The sequence below is a fragment of the Culex quinquefasciatus genome, chromosome 1 (genome assembly GCF_015732765.1).
Source record: "Culex quinquefasciatus strain JHB chromosome 1, VPISU_Cqui_1.0_pri_paternal, whole genome shotgun sequence".
Lineage (NCBI taxonomy): Eukaryota > Metazoa > Arthropoda > Insecta > Diptera > Culicidae > Culex > Culex quinquefasciatus.
In genome coordinates this window covers 38,973,547-38,989,967 of record NC_051861.1, presented here as the reverse complement: position 1 = coordinate 38,989,967, position 16,421 = coordinate 38,973,547, and the positions used below count along the sequence as shown (strand labels likewise).

Here is a 16,421-nt window from a genome sequence, read left to right as displayed (position 1 = left end):
ATGGGTGAACCATTGACACAAAATAGCTTATTTGGTCATAAGGAAGGCCCCCACAAAGTTTGAGCCAAATCAAAACATACAAAAAATAAAAATGGTCGAAATCGGCCGATTTCGTAGAGAGTTGCTCAATTTATCCTTCTAACCCAGGCCAGACCTAAATTGTTGCATCCATTTTCACATTTTTAGATAAAAAACGACCTGCAAAAATATGTCTACAAACTTTTGTTTAAGTAAACGTTCATTGGCACTGAAATTATGAAAAAAATCGGCAACTTTGCTTGCGCGAACGAAAATGCGGAACTTTTCAAAACCAGTTTTTTTTTTGAAAAATCGTGATAACTCGTGATTGTTGCAAGCAAACCCTTATTTTTAAAAGTGTTTTTTTATTGTTAGTTCTACTGATTTTATATACTCTAAAAACTAACCAACCAATGTTTCAGAAAACACGAATTCCAAATATTTTATTAAGTACCTGATGAAAAAAATACCCTTCTAGATTATTGCAAATTCGAAAAGAACATTGCTATTTCCTTCTTTCATGACATGAAAATGGCGAAGACATGAAAAGCTACTTTTGTATTTTTTTCGATGTCGTTTTTTTTTAATTTTGAGTACGCTATCAAGTGTCCAATTTTACATAAAAGTCTCTTCACTATATTTCCAAATGTTTACCTTGTCAGGTTGTCCATTATTGAAAAAAAACATATTTTTCAAGTGTTCAAAAATTAAAGGAGTCGTACCGCCCCTCCGCCACGAGACATAGAGAAATGGACCTCGGGTTCGTGATCAAGGACCAAAATTACCCTTTAGGACAGAAATCTAAGAGGGGTCGGGGCAACTGCAGAGTGTGAGTTGGCGTGTCATACCAAATTGCAATGAATAAACTGCAATAAATAGCCTTTTAACAACACAACTAGGACACTCAAGGGTTGCATCGGAATTAAGGCGCAGGTCTTGTTAGAACAATCTGGTAATGGAAATCTTTTGACGCATTCACGATACACTGAAAGGTTTCAGATTTTCGCAATGTTTTAACAACAGGTTGCTCCTACATTCAGTAAATATGTTTCAAAAGTTTGTAGCAAGGTTTGGCGCTGGCCGGCAGAGAAACTATGGGAAAGTATCATTTCTATTTATATTTATATTTTGCTGGTAAAGCTTATCTTAGTCCAGGATTTTAGGTTGTGACAGCCCTCGCGAACTTGTGCAAATGAAAAAACTTGGGCAAATGAAAACATTTTATTTAGTATTTCCCTTTGTAAACACACACAATAATCAAATCACATGTTATGCATCACCCCGCAATTCTACGCACAAGTATTTCCAAACATCAAAAACCTTCAACAAGCCCTGCTGATGGGTTGGCGGCGATCGACGGCTCAGCAACCGGTCAATTTGCGTGTTCGAAAAATTAAATTTGGATCAACAAAGTAACTTCTTCTCGGCTTGCTCGGATTAGCTTTATGCGCGCACGCACGCACACGGTTTACTTAACCTTGATTTCAAGTCGTGAAAATTCAACCCATGCCAAGCGATTTGCTGGCTGGCTAATTGAGTTACGAAATCCATATGGGATCGTCCGACGAACTTGAGCTGTTCTTGTGTATAGATTTTCTTCTTTTTATTTGGGAGCGAGCTAATCTCGATCTTTACGCCCGAAAAATAGCCCCAATTTTGGCCCTCTTTTGTTGCGCAATGATTGATGAAGTTGCTCCCCTTTTAAGGTTTTGCCGAACTTCTATTAAACAAAAAAACCAAATCGAAGAAGCTTTCAAAAGCTCACTTTCAAGCCATCTCTGGAAGAGTTCGTGACGCATCTTGGCGGGGGGGGGGTCAGTTTCTGCGAACAATACGGTGATCTTCAGGCCCGATCCCGAAGCTGTGGCTGCTGCTGAAGATTCCGTTAGTGAAGGCCTGAGGGCAGGGATGGTATTTTCTCGTTTCCTCGCCGATGGCGAGGGCTTTTGGAAATCGTCCCTCGCTCAAATCATCAAATTTTCGGCGTTCTCCCAAAACTGCATCAAGAGAGCGAAGCGAAAATGACGCCGATGAAATAGCGAGCAACGAACAAACCGATGCGTAAGACGGAAAAAAATCTCTCACATAGCCAGTCCCCTCGCTCAGAAAGCAAGAGAAAGAGCAATCGTGAAATTCTCTCGCCCGTAAGCCCTGTAGAAATGAGTTCATTTGTGTGCGTGAGCTCCAGTGTATGTATACAGCAATTTCGTGTGCGTGCCTCTCCGGTTGGAACGATAGTTCCATCGGAGCCAGCGAGAGAGTATTTCTCGTCGATGTGATGGGCTTTCGATGTTCGCGATAGCAAGCCGACCATCACTCGGCTGCGAAAGAGAAGAGAAATTTTAAGAGACGAGGAACGCACCGAAATATGCATCAATGATAGTGCGATGGTGAGGGTTTACCTACCCTGCCTGAGGGATGACTCAAAGGCCGAGGCCATCCAGCTGGTCACATTCATCAACGCGGCGGCGGTGGTGCTGTGTGAGTCGTGAGGATTGAACACACAAAACTGCAGTCGACAACTCAGTGTTGCGTTCGGAGGACCTTGGACCGGAGGTCTTTTCAGGAGGGGATGCAACTTGAATAGGAGTTTGGAACCTCCGCAGCGCGGTCGGTGGTGGTGATTAGGAAGAGGCTTTGGATAGCTTGAAGCTGTGGAGTACACGGAAAATTAAATCTATGAAGAAAATACTTTAAAAATCCCGATTTCAGAGGACTTGATAATTTTAGTAACTTCGTACGAAAGTTTGACGGAATGTTTTGAATTTTTTTAAAGTTTAAATTTCAAGCCATTTCAAGCATGTTTTTGGTTCACAATTAGGGTGTTTAATTCAGGATTTTTTTTTTAATTTTTCCAATATATCCAAAAATTTAATCTAGCACCCTCAAAAATCAGCACAATCAAAAATCAGATTTTTTTAGTTGCAATTTAAACATTTAGCAAAAACAAAACTTAAAAATTCCCAAAATAGGTGTTTTTGGTTCTTTAAAAAATTTACATATGGTCTAAAAAATCGAAATATGTTTTAATTAAAGAATAGAAAAAATAATGAATGATACTTTTTCAACATTGAAATTTATATCATTAGTTCCGAAATATCGCGAGTTGAAAAATGACGGCTAATTAAGTGACATAAAAAAACTAATTTTTCACAAAGTTTTAATTTAAAGAGGCTAAATCATAGCAAACAACACAGCCAAAAAATTAAAATTTGAGGAAATTTTCTTACAGGTGCTTTGCCTTTATTAGGTATTTTTGATTTGTCGTTTATCGGTAATTTTCAGCTTTAAATTCATCGAACTTAAAAACAGTGCACTTTTTCAATTTTATTTTTCATTTCGAATTTTACTTCGATATTTTACAAAAATCTCATTTATAAAATCAAATTATATCTCCGGACTTTTCAACGAATAGACATTCACCAAAAGTTCTAAATTGATTTATTTATTTATTTCGCAAACGCATGAGAAATTTTACTTTTCAATAATGCCCCACAGAAAAAAATTTGCTCAAAAATTCTTGTTTTTACATGAAAATAATTCAAAGAATTTATCTTGTTGGTAAAAAAAGACAAAACTCAGAAATTTGACAAAAAAAATACGCTTTTGCTCATAAAATTATTGAAAAATCGCAGTAATAAAAAAACTTTTTGAATTATTAAAAAACCTGCTAAAAATCAAAAGAATACAAAAATTAATATAAACCATTTTCTGTCATTTTTTCTACTCGACGAACGAGTTGTCTCGTTCTTATTTTAGTCCCCTGAAAAATATAAAAATATGAATACAAAAAAAAAAGTTTTTTGCGGAACCATTTTTTTTTTTTGATAAACTGTAAAAGAATGTAATTGATTTTTTAAATCCTCCTAATCATAACCTACAACTTTTCTTAAAACACCAAATCGATAAGAAAGTATTCCATATGTCTCACAATCAACTAAAAAATCAATGATCCAAAATGGCTTTTTTTGATATCGGGAATGTATTGATAAAGTGTATCTCAATCAAAAAAGGAAAAATAAAAATCGAGATAAGGCCGATGCAAATATTTAAAAAAGTTTTTGTCCCTCGGCCCTGGCCGAGGTCAAGGGGAGGGGGCAAAAAAATAAAAAAATATAAAAATTTAAATAACAAGCCATAGTCTTCACATATAAATGAAAAAAGTGTTTTAAAATGCATTTTACACTAGTTCAGTTGTTTTGCAATCATTAGTTTTCAAAAAATCTAAGATCTGACAAAAAATAAAATTGTATCGAAAAAAAAGATTTAGCATCGAAAATTTTCATAAAATCTTAAGATTTTTTAATAAACCCAAACATGCTAAAAATGATTTTAAACGCAGAAGAATGTATTTTAATTTGATTTCAGCTGGTTGCACTTGAATTTTCATTGAAATTTTGAAGTTTATTGTAAAAATATTTTTTTTGCCTCCTGATTTTTCAGGCCAATTTTGAAGGGGGGGGGGGGGTGACAAAAACTTTTAAAAATATTTGTACCAGCCTAAAAAAATGCGAAATTTTAGAGAATGAATGTATTTTTAAAAGATTTATGTTTTGCTTCCAATATTTGATCGATTGCAAATATTATTTTAAAATTTAAAATGTTAAAAAAGGTGCACACGGTTATGTTACACATGACCAATATTACCAAGAATTTTTAAAAAAAGTTCTTGACATGAAATCTTTATCATATAAAATGTTTCCAAAAGCCAAATATTTTGAGATTTTTTATGTTATGAAATTTTTGGAATTCTACAGTTTTATATGTAAAATAGACAGTTACGTTAAGCTTGTTCAAATCTCTCAACAGTTATTGACATTTTAATGAAAAGAAAGTAAATATTTTTTCCGTGCACTCACATTGCTTCACACACCGAAGAAAGGCCTCACGTGCTGAGGTCATTCCGTGATCGGCGTGTCTTCAAGAGAGAAAAAAAAGGTCCCCACATGAGTAGAACCGTCCCACATTGACTGGGCAGCCCGCCGGCGGTCCGCTGGCGGACCGCCAAACCGCTCTGGCGATCCGCCAGCGATTGATTTGGCGGACCACGGGCGACCCGCTGGCGGATAAAATTTGCAACAATTTGGCGCACGATCAGTTTTTTTATCGTGACGTTGGTCCGCCAGCGACTCGCCCCGGGGTCGCCCAGGTTTGCCTTGAAATGTTTCACCCGCCGTTCATCCGCCCCACATACGCCGTTTTGTATGGTTCAACCGCCCCTATAGGATGGTCCGCCAGCGGGTCGCCCTCGATACGCCTCCCATAGAAAGTTCATCCGCCTAAAAAGCCCCAACCGCCGTGGCTCGCCCTCGACCCGCCTTTCATATACGGTTCGTCCGCCCCTGTAAGATGATCCGCCAGCGGGTTGCCCCCGATCCGCCCCCTATATAAAGTTCATCCGCCCAAAAAGCCCCAACCGCCTTGGCTCGCCCTTGATACGCCTCTCATATACGGTTCAGCCGCCCCTGTAGGTTGGTCCGCCAGCGGGTCGCCCTTGATACGCCCCCCATATAAAATTCATCCGCCCAAAAAGCCCCAACCGCCTTGGCTCGCCCTTGATACGCCTCTCATATACGGTTCGGCCGCCCCTATAGGTTGGTTCGCCAGCGGGTCGCTCCCGATCCGCCCCTATATAAAGTTCATCCGCCCAAAATTCCATTCCATTTTTGAACATGCGAAAAGAGGTGTTTTCAATAATTTGCAGCCTGAAACGGTGATGAGATAGAAATTTGGTGTCAAAGGGACTTTTATGTAATTAGACGCCCGATTTGATGGCGTACTCAGAATTCCAAAAACCTATTTTCATCGAAAAAACACTAAAAGTTATAAAAATTCTCCCATTTTTCGTTACTCGACTGTAAAAATTTTGGAACATGTCATTTTATGGGAAATTTAATGTACTTTTCGAATCTACATTGACCCAGAAGGGTCATTTTTCATTTAGAACAAAATTTTCATTTTAAAATTTCGTGTTTTTCTAACTTTGCAGGGTTATTTTTAGAGTGTAACAATGTTCTACAAAGTTGTAGAGCAGACAATTACAAAAATGTTAATATATAAACATAAGGGTTTCCTTATAAACATCACGAGTTATCGCGATTTTACGAAAAAAAGTTTTGAAAAAGTTACTTTTTGCGTTTCTCTTTGTTTCGTCGTCCGTGTCTGTCGCCGGTGACCATGAACGGCCATGATCGATGACGACCAACTTTTTCAAAACTTTTTTTCGTAAAATCGCGATAACTCGTGATGTTTATAAGGAAACCCTTATGTCTATATATCAAAATTTTTGTAATTGTCTGCTCTACAACTTTGTATAACATTGTTACACTCTAAAAAATAACCCTGCAAAGTTAGAAAAAACACGAAATTTTAAAATGACAAATTTTGTTGTAAATGAAAAAATGACCCTTCTGGGTCAATGTAGATTCGAAAAGTACATTAAATTTCCCATAAAATGAAATGTTCCAAAAAATTTTACAGTCGAGTAACGGAAAATGGGAGAATTTTTAAAACTTTTTTAGTGTTTTTCGATGAAAATACGTTTTTCGGAATTCTGAGTACGCCATCAAATCGGGCGTCTAATTTTACATAAAAGTCCCTTTGACACCAAATTTCTATCTCATCACCGTTTCAGGCTGCAAATTATTGAAAAACACCTCTTTTTCGCATGTTCAAAATGGAAGGTCGTACCGCCCCTCCGTCACGAGATATCAAAAAACGGACCTCGGATTCGTGATCAGGGACAAAAGTTACCCCTTAGGACAAAGTTTCACGCAAATCGAAGAGGGGTCGGGGCAACTGCTGTGTGAGTTGGCGGAGAATTAAGCTATGAACAAGATTGTCCGTTCGACGCAGTGGTGAACGCAGAACGCTGTGCCAGTTCGATTTTTCCATCAACTGTCAGTCGAACAATCTACAGGGGTTGCTTTGTTCAATGGTCGATGACTGGCAGGCTATGATGACAGGCGCAAAATTTTGCGTTTGCGTCCAGGCCTGACGGACAATCTTGTTCTTACCTTTACCCACATATTTCATCCGCCCAAGCAGAATACCCGTTCAGGTTCCTTCAGGATTCTGATAGTGTTTTTTCAAGTTCATCTAAAACTGAAAAAAAAAACACAAAGTGCCTTATATACAAGAAATGCAGATCTTGGTAGATTTTGTGTGCTGAAATTTAGAAATAAAACAAAAATATGAAAAAAAACATAATTTTCAAAATAATTTTGTTCTCAATACATCTTACGTGCGTTGTTAGTTCACTGAGGTGAAATGATGAAAAAAAAATAAAGAAACAAAATAATATATTGATAAGCAAACTTGTTGCGAAGATTTTCCATTTCCTGCAAATAAAAATAATTCTTTAAATAATTCTTAAAAACTTAATTATTTAAAATGTTCATGTATTATTGGTACTTACATATAAACATGCAACGTATTGAATGTTAACAATTCATACTCTAATATAATCAAACACAAGCGCAGCTAATCCGAAGAAAGTATCCTAGTAGATTACACCCCATGTTCTTTCTTGTCATTCAATTTGATCATATATTGTATGGGGGAATGGTAGACATGAATATAAAAATAAATCTTACAGTGAAAAGATAAATACAAATAAGCAGTAATTTTAAAGATGATTCCGGGAAGCTGCAAAACAAACAACTATAATTAAAAAGACACATGCTCCAGATGGTTCCATTGCTGAAAGAAAAGGAATAGGATAAGGAAGGATATAAACATTTAAATAAATCATCTAGTGAATAGATAAATGTAGGCATTAAAATTGAAGAAGATTCCCGGAAGCTGGAAGAAAGATAAATATATTTTAAAGAAAAATTCTTCAGACGGTTCCATTGCTATTTCAGTAACTGTCGTTAGTTCATGAAATTTAATCATATATGGCATGGAGGAATGGTAGAAAAAAGGACAAGGAATAGGAATGATATAAACATTAAAATAAATCAAATGAAGAATAGATAAATACATATAAGCAGTTCATTTATAAATGATCCAGGAAGCTGAAAAAAAATTAAACACAATTTTAAATGATATTGTTGCCGCTGAACTGATAATTGAAAATAATTGAAATTACTTCCTACCCACGTCCTGCATCATGCACACCTAAAAAATGTCAAACAAAAGAAAGACAAAAATCGCTTCTGCACCACTAATTGCCTCCACTGCTGGCACTGAACCCGCAACCTTTGGAGTGTTAACATTCACACAAAGAAACATTAACATTAATTGAGTAAACATTGGCACAAAATCCGCTTTGTAAATGCCACCTCGATACTCTTCAAGAGGTTTCCTTGGGAAAGATATACTTTTTACCAAAATGTACACAAAATTTCCATACAAACATACAAAAACGAATAAACCAAATCATAACAACAATGAAACATATCAAATTCTAAGTATTCCAAATGATTGCACATCTGCCAACAATATTTATAAGGGGTGTCACATAAATTACACCAACAATAACGATTATTCTTGCAAAACAACCTTCAATCACTATTTCAAACGCACTTTCAACTGTTTGTTTACATAAGTTAACAATCTAAACAACACAACACTTCTCCCAACACAAACTTAACAACGAAAATCATCAGCCGCCGATTAAATAACAACACCCACCGAAGCTCGTTGAAAACTGACTGAAATGTCAAATTCGAAATAAATTCCTTCAGATGCAAACCGCCACGGCAATCAGCCTTTGGCTCGCCGCGGCGATTGGGGGGCGAACGATATTGAAACATTTCAGCGATAAGTTTGAACCGCCCAGGCGATGCGCCCATGGCACGCCAAGGCGGATGGAGGGCGGACGAAATTGAAAAATTTCAAATGTCAAATTTCAACCGCCCAGGCGGCCCGCCCTAGGTCCGCCAGGGCGGTTCTAGGGCGGACCACACGATCAGTAACGGCCGCCGATGCGTAACGTCCGCACTGAGTTAATGTGGGGTAGACCTACATGACTACGACCACCCTGGACCTGCATTCCAGGTTGAACCCTTCGACCACATATTTGAGGGAAGAATCCCTAACCCCAAACGATGAGGCTAGCCGACTAAAATTTGCTCCACACTGCCGTCACCGCCGCACACTCCATTGAACTACATTTTTTTCGGCCTGTCTTAACAAACTTTCTCCCACCTTTTCCTCCCCCAGATTGGTTTGCGAGCGGGCGCAAAAAGTGCCCCACACTTGAATGGAACCATAAATTATAGGTACACGTGAAGGAGTCGGCAAAAAGGTCACCTCTTCCACATCCAACGACTTCAAACGGAACCAAACTTCAATGTCACATACCGAACACCCGAGTTCTATTCAGTGTCCTCAAGCTGGAATGAATGAAAGCGCGCTCGCCGAAAAAGACAAAACAAAAACGTTTATTCCGGTAGTGAGAAATCGAAAAGCGTAACAACGAAATCGTGATCTGGCATAAAATTAAACGAGACCACTTTTCTCCTCTGGATCTAGTAGGCGAGAGGGGTTGAGAAAAAAACGTCTGTGTGACGACGACATGATAATGACATTGAATTATGTGGCTGTTTGGAGTCGGCACCCTGAATACGAGTAAGTTCCCATCAGAGATTATCGGGAAAAGGGCACAGCTGGTCCCGGCGTTACACACTAATGGATGGTTCTGGGAACGGCTGTGTCAACTGCCAGAAGTCGCTCGGTTACAAGTTAATTCGAGTTCTGGACAGCAATCAGCCGTTTGGAGCTGATTCACAAGCTTTGTGAGCGACACCGAACGAGTATAGCTCGACAAAGATTGTGAAGATTTTGACATTTTTGACAGTTGACAGATTTTTACTTACCGATTTGATGACCCCATTTTTACACGACACGACACTTCACTGATCTTCCTGTGTACTTACCTTGCCTTCACTTACACATTAATATCACTGATTCACTTTCAAAATTATCCTTCAACAGTAATGAGCTAAGGTGCCCCATGAAGTCCGTAATAGAGAAGCAAACACTTTGTACTTACCTGTAAAGCAAAATTATTCGACTACGTAGGGAGCTTAAGAACACCCTGAAGTCCGTATTAGAGATGCAGTTCCTACAAATCGCAAGCTTAACTGCACCTTGAAGTCCGTGCTAGGGAAGTTCCAGCTCAACCGGTTCGCGTGACCTTATCGGCAACGGCCAATCGCCATTTGGCCGCGGCCACGGCCGCCAGCTGTAGGTCGTCAGGCCAGTTTATGACTCTGGCTGGCCTCATAGATCAAATCGGCGACTCGGCGCTGGCCAAACAAAACACAATGCGTTTGAACCGCTAGTGAGTTGCACCTTTCCTGGCCTCCGGAGGTCCGCGCCGGGTCGGTTGTAATAAAGATGAGTGCCGTTTGATGTATGTTATCAGTTGGAATTTTTTTTCTTTCCGTTTTACCCCGTTTCTTGACTGGGTCGGCGGGGTTTCCTCAACATTTTTTTTGGAACACAGGGAAGAGAGGAAAACGGGTCTGGGTGTTATCAACGGGAACCCTGTAAGTTCCATCTTCGAGTTAGCCAAGACTCACACCAACAAATTTGACAGGTGACTCACATAAATTGAGGCTAGGTCACGTTCCCTCAAACATTTCCCAAAACGCCGACCCTGAAAGGGTTCAGAACCTCAGAAACCCTGGTGGGCGCAACCGTTTGACGGCGGGGCTCTTCAAAGGGGAAAGCGAACCCGGTGCGGTTCGCCGGCATTAATGCTTAACAACATAATAACCGCCGTCGATTGATCGGCGGCTTGTACCTACAACTTGCAGGCGCGCACTTAATGTGATGTGAATTTATTGATTTGCAGGCGGCTTCAACTGGTTGAGGAGGACCCCGAGGGTCCCACAAACTTCCAAGTCCGGAATGCAGGTTGGGAACTTTCACGCGAAAAAAAGAGGTTTTTTCGCGAAGAATTTGAAACGCCTCAACGAGAAACAAATTGCCGCAATTATTGAGTTTGATTTATGGGGGAGAAGTTTGTACGAATGGTCGAAAATGTTCATAAAGTCGTTGCTCTTTTTGGATGAGCGTTGAGTTCTTCAATTCTTCCAGATTGCTCACATGGGGAGATTGTTCGTGAATTTCGTGAGCGAAGCAAAACGGACTGTAACGCTGGGTTGAGCACGGACACCAACCAGACGTGAGACATCTAGCGGAAAGTGGTAGCGTTAGGGGATTTGAATTTGCGTAACGCCTGGCGTGCTAGCACGTGGGAAACATTTGAGAGAGTAGGAGAGTGAGAAATATAAGAAGAGAAGAATTGAGTAGAGATTTCATGTTCTCTCAAGTACTTGCCCAAATCAATTTATAAAAATATTATTATAACAAAGGTGCACCATTTCCGAGTTGAAGCCACTTTTAGTTAGATTTTGCCGTGTACATTAGCCTGTGGCGCAACAGCTTTGACAGGTTGCGCTCGTATTTTGATTTTTGTCTGCTTTCACAATAAAGAAACAATAAGTTTTAGGTTATTTCGTCGTTGTCGTGCTATTTTGTCGCACGTGCATTAAGTTAAGAACGCCATTTTGTTCAGCTCTCAATGCCTCACCTTATGACCTTCGCAGATCCCCAAAATTCGATTCAAAACCTGAGATATATCAGCAACAAAAACCGAAACAACTTCGTGGAAGAAGTTTCAATGTTGTCGTGTTATCTTGACACAGCCTGAAAATTGTTGTAAGTGCGACAACTGGCCAAAGGGATTTCAGGTCAGAACGCGTTTGACACACGTACATACTCGACTACTGTAAACATTTGCAATTATAACTTGGGACTCCGGCAACCAAATCCAACCAAACTTCGGGACAACTCACCTAATGATTAACCAAACAAAAAAGGGGTTTGTTATTGTTCACTTTGCGTTTTCTAGTTTTTGTTTATTCATGACACTAAAACAATAAAACGCGGATTTCTTAAGGTTCCACATCAACAGCACTCAATTTTCAAATGCCGATATCTCTAAAACTAATGATTTGATATTTATTGTCATGAAAAAAAAAATTCGTGAAATTTTCTGAACGCTCTAAAAAACATTTTCGAAAATTTTTAAAGGGATTAAAATTAAGAATTTGGCTAATTTTTTCATGTGACACTTGACCTTAAAATTTTCAATATATTTTTTCTTGGAAAGATCAGAAAGTTTTACAAATGATTCGGACCATAAGTTTCTGAGATATCTAAAATTGAATGCTCTTTATGTGACGCTTCGAAAACATCGATTTTGTTGTTTATTGATATTTTTATATTATGGGTTGTTTCTCAGGAGCAAAATTGCCCATCTTCAATGTGTCTTAGTCGACAAGGACGAAACGATGTTATAAGAATTTATTCAGCTTTCTGTTATACATATTTTCAGAGCTTTGAAGTTTAAACTTACAATTTCACTAAAAAAATGTGCACTTTTTCTAAAATATTGGGGAGTTTTTCCGATTGCAAACACGATTTTATGGTTCACTAAAACATAAAAGTAAAGTTCCCAAAAACCGCATTTCTATTAAATTTATTTTAAGGACAAAAAAAACAAAAATCAAATATTTTTTCCAAAAATTATATTAAAAGTAAACATAATTTCACTTTTTTACAAAATGTTCATAAATTATAGCCATATGAGTGTTAGATTAAGGTAAAATTAAGAATACTTATGATTTTTAAATGGTGTCAATAAATCGAGTCAAATGCAAATGTAGACATTCGAGATAATTCCACAATTCCATTCATTAGTACACTCCCTACATGCCCTCCAAGAATCAGATTGATAGCAAACAATTTCCTATTGAAAAAACGTTACTTAATCCACCATTAGGTGGTTGGTGCCTTCCTCACATTTAGAGTGTAATGCTAGGTAATATCTGAGATCCGGTTTCCACAAAGTTCATAAATAACACTTAAGATCGAGTCCACGAGCAAATCATACCCATCTCGCATCGACCTCAGCAATCTGCCTGAAATTTTCAGGACTTGTTTGTACATATAAAACTAGCATCTGGCCAAAATATGAGCACTCTAGGTCAACGGGAAGTGGGGCAAATCGGGACACAAAGTTTGAAGGTTCAAAAACGTCAAAAATCTTAAAAAGGCTATAACTTAGACAAAATTCAATTTAATTTCAAAATTCAAAATGCATCTGAAAGGGCTTAAAAAATGCAACAAAATGCAGGAAAAAGCATCCAAATTGGTTGAATCTGAAGGGAGTTATTGGCATTTTAGTGAAAAAATAGCATAATTTTCAAACTCAAATAAAAAAAATGTTCCATCCAGATATCAACTCCCATCGACCTGCAGCTTGTAGAGGACATCTGGGACTACCATCTGAGACTGAGAACGCTTTGGGTAAGGCAGTTTAACATATTAAATATTCACTAGAAACATGCATAAAAATGTACAGTATGTAAAAAAAGTATTTACACCCCTTGGGCACTATGCACATTTTGTGATGAAACATGTAAAAAAAAAAATTACGAAAATAAAAAAGGTGCAAAAAAAGTTTGTACACCTTTCGAAAAATTAACATAAATAATGTTATTTATTGAAAAATCACCATAAATCCAGTCTCCCAACTCCAAATAGGCATCCTTGACTGATTAAAAAAATAATTTGAATTGAATATAAAGTTTACTTACTACTTAGTATAAAAGTTTATATAACTCTGGAAATTCTATATAAAACTTATCTTAACTTAATTTTGCAAAGTTTTAATTCAACTAAATGTAGATATATTACCATAGAATTGCTAAATAAACATTTTGGAGTGGGTATAACACCGTTTTGGGGGTATTTGTATCGAAAAAATAGATTTTTCGTTGGAATTTCGTACCAACCCGGAATTACGTCGTCGGAAAATCCGCCGGCATCCGAACCGGTCCACAATTCACAAGTCAACCTATGTGACATCAGAAAGGGATATTTCTCCCTGCATTTTTGATTTGATTTTGAATTTTGAAATTAAATTGAATTTTTCCTGAGTTATAGCCATTTTAAGATTTTTGACGTTTTTGAACCTTTAAACTTTGTGTCCCAATTTGCCCCACTTCCCGTTGACCTAGAGTGCTCATATTTTGGCCAGATGCTAGTTTTATATGTACAAACAACCCCTGAAAATTTCAGGCAGATTGGTGAGGTCCAAACGACGTCCCATACAAAGGGGTATACCCTGTTAGTGGACTCGCTCTTAAGTGCTTATAACTTTTGATAGGGTTTTCAGATCTTCAATCTATTGAACTCGTTGAAAAGGTCTTTTGATTACCAACCCAACGACGGCCTCTAAAAAATTCATAAATAACACTTAAGTGCGTATAACTTTTGATAGGGTTGTCGGATCTTCAATCTTTTGAACTGGTTGAAAAGGTCTTTCGAATACCTTTCTAAAAATGCATAGCATGACAGGGTTTCTTACAAAAACCACCCTTTTTACAATCTTCCGGACTTTTGATAAAATCGTTTTTTTAGCATAACTTTTGAAGTACTTAACTTAACTTTATCATTTTCAATAGCGACTTATGGAACCCCAAGTCGGATCAAATGAGACCAAAACGGTCCAAATCGGGTTAGCCAGTGCCGAGATAACTCAGTGCATTTTTTTTTCATCAACATTCCACCACACACACAGACATTTGCTCAAAATTTGATTCTAAGTCGATATGTATACATGAAGGTGGGTCTAGGAGGTCAAATTAAGAATTTCTTTTTTCGAGTGAATTTATAGCCTTTCCTCAGTAAGGTGAGGAAGGCAAAAAAATAAAAACACAAAAGGGCACATTACAATGTTCACTCCAAACCAAAAAAAAAATCAAGTATGCATTAAAGCAGAGTTGAGGTTAATGATTTGTTTTATCGTATGATCAGTAAAAAGATCATCAGTCAAGCTTCTATTTTAATTAGGTATTAAAACCAGTTGTCTAGTTTTTGACAGCAAATTTCTTGAATCGCGGTTTTTATTTTTGTGCCCTAATGAAACGTTTGGCTCAATATGTCGATTTCTTAAAAAAAATCATGATAGTTTCATCTTGGACTTCTGGTTTTAATTTTGAAAATATTCTATAAAAAAACTGTAATGTTGAATTGATAGCCATGGTATTTTTCAAAATTAAAAAAAAAAACCCTGCTTTTCATTAGCTTAAAAGTTGCCTTTTCAGCCAAAATCAAATCAATCGGAAAGTTCACTCTTTAGATACAGGTTTTATAAAAGTTGCATTCCTTTTTAGTGTTGCCATAATTGTATGGAGACTTGTATGGACGAAGCAAAAATGCATAATTTTAGATTTTGTCAATTGAAGACCCCCACAAATTAAGGCACATAAAATCTATTCCCAGTTTTCATGGCCAATTTGTTCCTACAGAAATTTTAAATATACTTTCTATTTGTGGTTCCATTTGGTGTGTTGCAACGTCCAAATATGTTTATTTTAGTTAAAAAAAAAATTGTTCTGCTTTGAACTCATTAAAAATTGAAAATCGCATTTTCAATTCCAAACGAAAAACAGCGCGAAAATAAAAAAAAATCTACTGAAATTTCAGCAAAGTTTGACAGTTTCAAACACATTGAATTGAAAACTGATGTTCGTTTCAAGTTAATATTTTCTGAAGATTGTCTATTACAATTTTCAGTTAATTTTTCGCGGAGCTTCAGTTAAAATTTGTATGGAACTCAAAGTTTACTGAAATTTCAGCAATCCATCTGCTGAAAATTTTATTAGTGCAGTGCTCAATAAATTTAACTGTTTGGTGTGTAACTTTTTTTACTAAGTGCAGTTTTCATTAAAAAAAAATAAAAATAGTTGCAGTTTTTAGTAAATATTGAATTTTAAACGGGGAACGAACTATCGCGGATTCCGCGTGTAGGTGACTTACACGAGCTCATTTGAATGGCCGTTATTTGGTGTTTTAAGCACATTTAAGTTGAACTTGTCCGAATACAGTTCACGTTTGGTAACTGAGCTACAAACTACATTTAAAAACAAACTAGCGTAAAAAAACTATAACAAACTAAAAAGATCGAGGGATCCGTGAATTAGCAAAGTAAGTTTTATAATCAATTATATTTGTTTCGTGTTTTTATATAATTTTATGTCACAGGTTAAAGAAATTTGAAGCGTTAGTTCTAGAAATATTGTTAAACAACTTTGTTTACATTTTTATAACCGATAATAACAAATTGAGCACCATTAGACTATATTTTATCAAGTATTCTGTTTAAGGTATTTCTAGCGCCACAGCTATTTATCTTCCTATTCCGACAACAACAAATATTGCTGCCAATGTCAATAGCATCCATGACACACACTTCCTGACCTTGCCCCAATGTTACCCAACACCAACTTCAGAATTGCGCTGATAACAGCCCGTCCGCAATCACATCATATCACAAACGCGGAATCCAAGTCCAAAAATACAATCGTACGTCATTG

At 37.3% G+C, this 16,421-nt stretch overlaps 1 protein-coding gene across 7 annotated transcripts in view; it reads right to left on the bottom strand.

Annotated features, from left to right (window-relative positions):
- LOC6037355 (tensin-1) overlaps nucleotides 1-16,421 on the bottom strand; it is a 447,484-nt gene that overhangs the window by 223,245 nt on the left and 207,818 nt on the right. The gene's annotated exons all lie outside the window — the stretch shown is intronic.